Below are 7,678 nucleotides of genomic sequence, written 5' to 3' on the forward strand. Positions count from 1 at the left end.
CAACACAGCAGTCAGACTGGAAACAGGGACTAAGGCGAGTCCCCCCCCCACCAAACACATACAGTGGGAAGCGTTTTAACCTTATTGCGGACGCACCGCACCAGGCATCTTGTAATTATTTGCGATTATTGTGCAATCTATAAGGAAATGGTTTTGTTTGGATGTAGACTATATGTTTATATCGCTGAAAGTAGGGTGCAGCAATGTCTGCTCTGAAAAGTCATGATGGGCCTGTTTAGGTCTTCTAGGCCACCCCAATCTCCCGCCCTTAACACCCTTAAATTTCCACAGGGTAAGCAGAGACATACCTCCCAAAGTCTTCTCAGTCGGAATAAACGTCCCGAGGAGCCGCCGGGTGCGTAGACCTGCACCGGGTCCCAATATTGCCCCCTTAATAGCATGAATGCAACTTTTGCTCTTTCAAGTGACGTAAATCTCACTGCCGCTGTGTCCTGATGCCGGAATTGTTGCGAGTCAAGTTTTTTCACATATCTGAATTAATCTGTAATATCCATATAGGAATGACATCATTCGGAATCTCCTTGTCGCGCTAAGCGTTGTCGGCATGATGGTCGTAGCAAACTCTGACCCGACCCATACAAACAGCAGGTGAAGAAGAAGCATAAACTGTGAGCCAAGGGGAGCAATGTGACATTTCTTGAAAAGTATGCACCAAATTGTAGGTCTTTTATAAAAACTAAAAGTATTGTTATAATGTACTATTTGGTGTTTATTTTCCCCAATTTAACTTAATTTTAATAAAATTATTAAAAAGTAGATTTGAATACTCTATGTATCCTTTTTATGTTCACGTACCTTTATAAATAAAGGAATAATATTTGTATAAGGTGCCACAGAGTCCGTAGCGCTGTACATACATATAGTAAGGCATTACATGGCAAAACAGGACAAAAACAAAAAAGGCAAAAAAATAGTACAGTAACAATATAGGCAGAACAAAATACTGGCAAGGAGTAACGTAACCAGCACTGAGGAGGTAGGAGGGGGGATAACCTATCATTAAGATATGAGGCAAGAGGAGAGGGGGAGGTAATAGGGAGTAAATCGGCACAAGCTGACCTGTACCCAGTACGGATCCAGATTCCCTGAATGAAGAACGGAGGGAAGGCACCGGCATGCTGGAGGTGTTTGTGGAGAAAGGAGAACATGAGGGAAGAGGGCCCTGCTCGTGGGAGCTTACAATCTTAAGGGGAGGGGCAGACAAGTGGGGGTGGTACAGAGAGGAGGACACGGGGCAGTAGGGGTGAGTTAGGAGGAGAGCTTATAGACTTTGATTAAATATTTTTTTCAGAATCTTACTACTGAAGATTGATTTGTAATATACTAAAAATGCCAACTCTAAATTCTAATGGTTATTAGTGAACTCGCCCCATGCAAAGACAAAACAAATTCATCATGGAAACAAAATTTATAATAACTTTTTTGTTGACCAGTGTAATTGATTAGAATTTGTATGTGAAAAGCAAATGGTAAAATATAGTATTTATTAATAAATAATAAAAAACAAATTGAAAAGTTATTTTTTAGGTGATGGACCCTGGCGATATGCATCTACTCTGCTCCAAGAGTCCCTGCTCTGTTATGAAATCCCAGAGACCGGTGCATGGGAAGTGGATCCCCATTTGGGCTTTTCAATTCTTTCACAGCAGAACTGAAAGCCAAGATGAGCGCCCACTGTGCACGTCCTGATTATTGTGCAGTGGACCACAGTGGGGGCCGCCAGAGTACTCACGTCGCTGCATCCAATAGCTGCCGTATGGGCCGCCATGGTTGTAGTTATGCTGCCGCTAACAGAATTCCAATACATTTAATGTTTCAATAAATGACCCACTTCACCTCCCCTCTGGAGGATCCTGGAGGAGAGAAGCTCAATGTTGACAAGTGCAGGCCTCAAATAGCGTCACCGTATATCCTTCACTGCGGCAAAATGTGCAATCACATCATTGTGAATGAAGATATTCACAGTGAATCGTGTCATTGCAGCCCCCGTCCTGTCCACACCACTCGGAAGCAGGCGGGATGTGGGTGAAAGGCCCCTTCTCCTGGGGGTTCAGGAGTAATACCTAAAATTCGTGAGACTCCCGGAATTTCCTGGAGAGTAGACAAGTCTGATATTTCCATAGATACTTCAGCAGAGAATCGCTTCGTCACACATGGCACCAGCTAACCTCTCGTTCTGGCTGCTCTGAACTGAGCGTGCGCACACCTGGTCTTTTCAGAACTTCCTACATTTACTTCATTAGCTGATTGCCTGTCGGCTCTGTCTATTTAAAGCACCAGTCTCCTTGCTATGGTTGCCAGATCTTCAGGTCTCCTCACCTGTTAGGACGTCTCCTCCTCTGGCTCCTGTTTATTGCTTCCACCTCGTTGTACTCTGGGATCAGCAATTACTCTGCAGATCGTTGTGCATCTCCTCTAATCCTGCTCCAGGGCTTCCAAATCATCAGGACCTCAGTGCTTCATCACCCTGCAGTCTATTGCTCTCTTGTGTATACCTGTATCACCTCCGCAGTCAAGACATTGCAGCTATGCTGCAGATTGTTGTGCATCTCCTCTGATCCTGTTCCAGGGCTTTCAGCTCATCAGCAACCTGCAGACTGTTGCGCTCTCCTACAATCCTAAACTTCCACTTACCTGTTGGACCCTCCTCCAGCACTCTGACATAACCGTTATCTCCTGTTTCTCCATCTAGTCTCTCTCAACGCCCCCTTGATGACCACGACCTGCGTTTAGAGAACCGCTAAGCCCATATTCCCTTGTAGGGGTCCCTGTTGAAAACCTCTCTTACCGTTAGACTCCGCACCTCTCTGGGGGTAGTATCCACCTGAGCAGACTTCAAGGCCCATCTTGACTCCTGATTTTGTGACATGCTTAACATGTTGGGCAGTTACAGCAAATCTATCCCACCAACATTGCTGGAATATCATAAACAGAGACGTATTTGTTAGACTCAAGTCTTTATTGAGCTTTTAAAGAACATCAATAAGCTATAAAGGAACAGTGGTGTAATTGGACTGGTTGAAGTCTAGTTAATACGAGTATGTATTTCAGACAGCCAAGAAAGGGTTCATCAGGACAGTGTTCTAGCAGCTTAAAATAGACTGAATGAGGCACAAGAAGCGAAAATTCTGGTTGCAATCTTATCTCCCAATTGTCCTAATTTAGACAGGACAGTCCAGATTTCAGGGCTCTGTCCCGCCATCCTGCCCATAGACAGCTTTGTCCCGTGGTGGGAAAGTGGAGAGGTATGTCCAGGTCACTGCTGCTGGTTGATGGGGGCCATGTGCCATTGAAGGGGTGTTTTGAGAGGGGCTGGAAGTGGCCCAACACTGAGCATGCACCGGGGGGTGACAAGACGTGGCCACGCCCAATGTGGTGGTACCTCCCCGTCATGGTGTCCTGATTTCCCAACTTCAAAAGTTGGGAGGTATGTGCAATAGTCCATGTAGGACAGGGTGTGGGGACACCAGGAGTATTCGAATACTTCAATATTTTCAAGAAAAACTTTAGTTACAGAGTTAATCTGCTAGATCGATCCCTAAGGACTTAAAAGTGCAATAAGGAGAAAAACAAGAGAAGAGTGAATCTTTGTATCAATGAAAGGACTTTTTACATGTTTTATGTCTATTTATATATTATGTACTGCATCACGCGGCTCTACATGTCCCAGACGCCAGGGATTGCTTGCACTTGTAGTTCTACAAGCACTAGTATATACTCTGACAGCCATGGTTATGCTGACACTTGTAGTTCTCTTCCCATATCACAGTCATTTATGTGGCATTACAGATTCCACAGCACCGTACAATAAAAGAACGTAATAGAAATAAATAATGGAGCAAGAGAACAAAGGCGGATGGCAACTTGGAACAAAAAGAACCCTTTGCAAGAGGACAAACCTTTTCCATATTTATACAAACACAAATAATAAATATTTCTAGATTTCAAGTGTCTATTTTAGTATGTCAGGAGCCAATAAGCATATGATATCTACCCTTAATTCCTGCCTCCGTCAGGAGCTCCGCATCTCCCACACACATTCCTAAACGCCACTATTTCCTGGACATAACAGTCAATTTACTGTTATTATAGTATCAGTACAAATCACTGCTGCTGTATTGGAAATAGCACATACCATAGGCAAACCGTGGGGGGGGGGGTAAGTCAAGTAAGTCTCAGATAAGCCTTAATTTACAGTTTATTTGATATGTTTTCTCTTATCTGCATCCCCTTAACAGAAGTTTATTTAACTATACTTTCCTATTTGGGAAAGATCCATTCTTTTTATTTTTTATTTTTTTTTTTTACAATCTGTTTTTTTTATTGAAGAAAGAATTAAACATCTTTAACAAACATATCTGTTTTGCATTGAACGATGCATTAAAGACATTTATAAATGATGCATATAAAGATACAAAGATACAAATGTGCGAAACGGATGTGCCAATGCACCGTTATAGAAAACCAAATACCATTTAGCACACCTTAAAACATCATATAGGATGGGGGAAAGTCCAAGGGGGATAAAACAAGGGAGAGGGGGTAGATCAGAGAGGGGAGAGGGAGGGGAGGGAGAGAGGAGGGGGGGTTCACTTATTCCATTGAGAGTACAATGATGAGTCCTTAAATTCAAGCCACTTGAACCATATATGGTAGTACTCCCTATATTTGTCCCTTGATGAATAGAGTATGTCATCCATCGTTCTATATGTCTCTAAACGTGCAAACCACTCTTTGACGGTGGGTATATTCTGAGTTCTCCAATGTACCGGGATCACGGCCTTTGCCGCATTGCTAAGATTTTTGATTGTAGATTTTTTATATTTAGAGATGGACAATTTATTATGATTCAATAACCAGTATTTGGGGCAGTTAGGTGGATCAAAGCCCATTATTTCCTTAGAAATTGAAAGGACTGCATCCCAGAAAGTTCTGAGAGCTGTGCATTCCCACCATATATGCAACGGGGTACCTGGTGCTGACATACAACGCCAACAAATGTTTGACGCCCCAGGAACCATCTTAGCCAGCAGGTTGGGGCATCTATACCACCTAGACAAAATCTTATATTGTGTCTCCACCACCCGCACACTGACCGAGCTTGATTGGGTACGTAAGAGGATATTTTTCCAATCTTGTTCAGGTATCGAACAGGCCAGCTCCTTCTCCCATTCTCGGATGAAGGTGGGTTGTTTATTATAAGCATGTTCGATGAGGATACTGTAGATGAGAGACAAAGTGTGTCTAGGGTATACTGCAGTCGTACATAAAGATTCAAACTGGGTAAGTGGCCGCCCCACCGACTTCCTAACCTCTGAAGATCCCAGGAAATGGCGGAGCTGTATATATCGCCAAATCTCCGTATTTGGTAGTTCCCATTTGGCTTGGAGAATGGTAAAGGGTAAGACCCCAGACACGTCCACCAGCTGGTTCGCCCTGCGGAGTCCTGCCCCAATCCAACATCTAAATGTCTGTCTTGTAAGTCCTGGGGGAAATTCTGGATTGTTAAATATCGGAGTCAAAGGCGAGTGTCGTGATGAAATATGAGGGATCGCCCGTAATTTGGCCCATCTAGTCAGGGTTGGTGAAACGGTCGGGTGAATGATTTTGGGGAATGTATGTAGCCATGTTGAGAACTTAAGTGCCTGGCCTACAACGTAACTCTCTATCCAAACCCACTGCTTGTCTAGTCTCTGCCTTGTCCAGTCCACCACCCTATTTAGTATGGTCGCGTCATAGTATAATGCAAAGTTGGGGAGTTGTAGCCCCCCCGCGTGTTTCCGCATATATAGGATTTCGTGCTTGAAACGTGGCCGTCTCCCATTCCATACAAAATCCCTAACTGCCTTATGAAGCGTCTTAAACCAAGAGGTGGGGAGGTGAATGGGGAGTGTCTGGAGCAAGTAGAGGATCCGTGGTAATACATTCATCTTGACCACGTTGACTCTGCCTATCAAGGAAAAGCCTTTTGGGCACCAGTTTTTCAGGTCCCTACTAATTGTATTAGTGAGGGGAATAAAGTTGTCTTCAAAAATCTTTGTGTTGTCCTTGTTAATAAACACCCCCAGATATTTAAGTCGTGAGGGATGCCATGTGAATGAGAATGCTGGCTTCAGGCCTTCAACTACTGCCCCGGGCGTAGATATGTTGAGTGCTACCGATTTTGAGTAGTTAATTTTAAAGCCAGACAACTCGCCAAATTTCTGGAATTCTGACACTAGATTTGGAATTGAAACTACAGGGTTAGTGAGGATTGCCAGGAGGTCATCCGCGAAAAGTGCCAATTTAAAGCTTTTATCTTCCAACTGTAGACCAGATATATCAGGGTTTGCCCGAATGGATCGAGCCAATGCCTCCATGCATAGGATAAAAATCAACGGAGACAAGGGGCATCCCTGTCTGGTGCCGTTGGATATCACAATGGGTTCTGATAATTCCCCGTTAACCCTGACCCTTGCCGTTGGTTGTGTATATAAGGCCTCAATTCTGGCCATACTCAGAGGGCCTAAACCCAGATGTCTTAGTACTCCCCTCATAAACTCCCAGTCCACTCTATCAAAAGCCTTTTCGGCGTCGGTGGATAGTAAAACCGTGGGGATATTGGCGGTGTGTGCATATTGTACCAAATTGATTATCTTAGTGGTATTGTCCCTCGCCTCCCTCCCCGGAACAAACCCCACCTGATCGGAGTGTATAATTTGGGTCAAATATGGTTTTAATCTGTTTGCAATCAGTTTAGCGTACAATTTAATATCCCCATTAAGTAGAGAGATGGGCCTATAACTGGCACATGAGGCTGGATCCTTCCCTTCTTTTGGCAACACAGTAATCTGGGCAGCTAGTGTTTGGGGGGAAAAGTGTTTCTGGGCAGAGACAGAGTTAAAGGCCTGTAACAAGAGGGGAGCTAACTGTGTTTTGAAGGTTTTGTAGTAAAGCACGGTAAAACCGTCCGGCCCCGGACTTTTCCCTGATGGCGTCGTCTTAATCGCCTCCTCCAATTCCTCAATCGTGAAGGGTTCTTCTAATAGTTGTACAGAGTCCTCATCTAACGTGGGAAAATCTATGCGTTCAAGGTATTCCGCTATGCGGGCCTGTTTGGTCTGGTGGTCAGCTGTGTTAGGTGCGTCAAACAAATTATAAAGCTTGGTATAGTAGTCCCGGAATGCCTCAGCTATATCAGAAGTATGAACTAGTGTGGACCCTGCGTCTGTCTTAATTTGAGGGATATAAAGTTGTGCTCTCTGCTTGCGCAGAGCACGAGCCAGAAGTTTCCCTGGCTTGTCTCCCCACTGATAGAACTGGTTCTGACATCTACGGAGGTCATACTTAATTTTGTCTGACATTAGTTGATTTAAAGCCTTCCTGGTTTCTGTTAATTCTATCATTACAGAGGGATCCAGATCTGATTTATGCCGTGTTTCAAGTGCCTTTATTTTTTCTAAGAGCGAGTCCCTATGGGCTATTTTTTCTCGCTTTCTAACCGCACCCATTTGAATAAGCTTGCCCCGTATAACACATTTATGGGCTTCCCATAGCGATATCTTCGAAATGTTGGGGGTGTCGTTGATCTGGACATAGTCCGTGATGGCTTCTTCTAACACTGTCTTGCTATATGCTTCTTGAATTAGAAGCTCGTTTAGCCTCCACGTGAAAGGTC

This window comes from Mixophyes fleayi, chromosome 8, assembly GCF_038048845.1.
Source record: "Mixophyes fleayi isolate aMixFle1 chromosome 8, aMixFle1.hap1, whole genome shotgun sequence".
NCBI classification, from domain to species: domain Eukaryota; kingdom Metazoa; phylum Chordata; class Amphibia; order Anura; family Limnodynastidae; genus Mixophyes; species Mixophyes fleayi.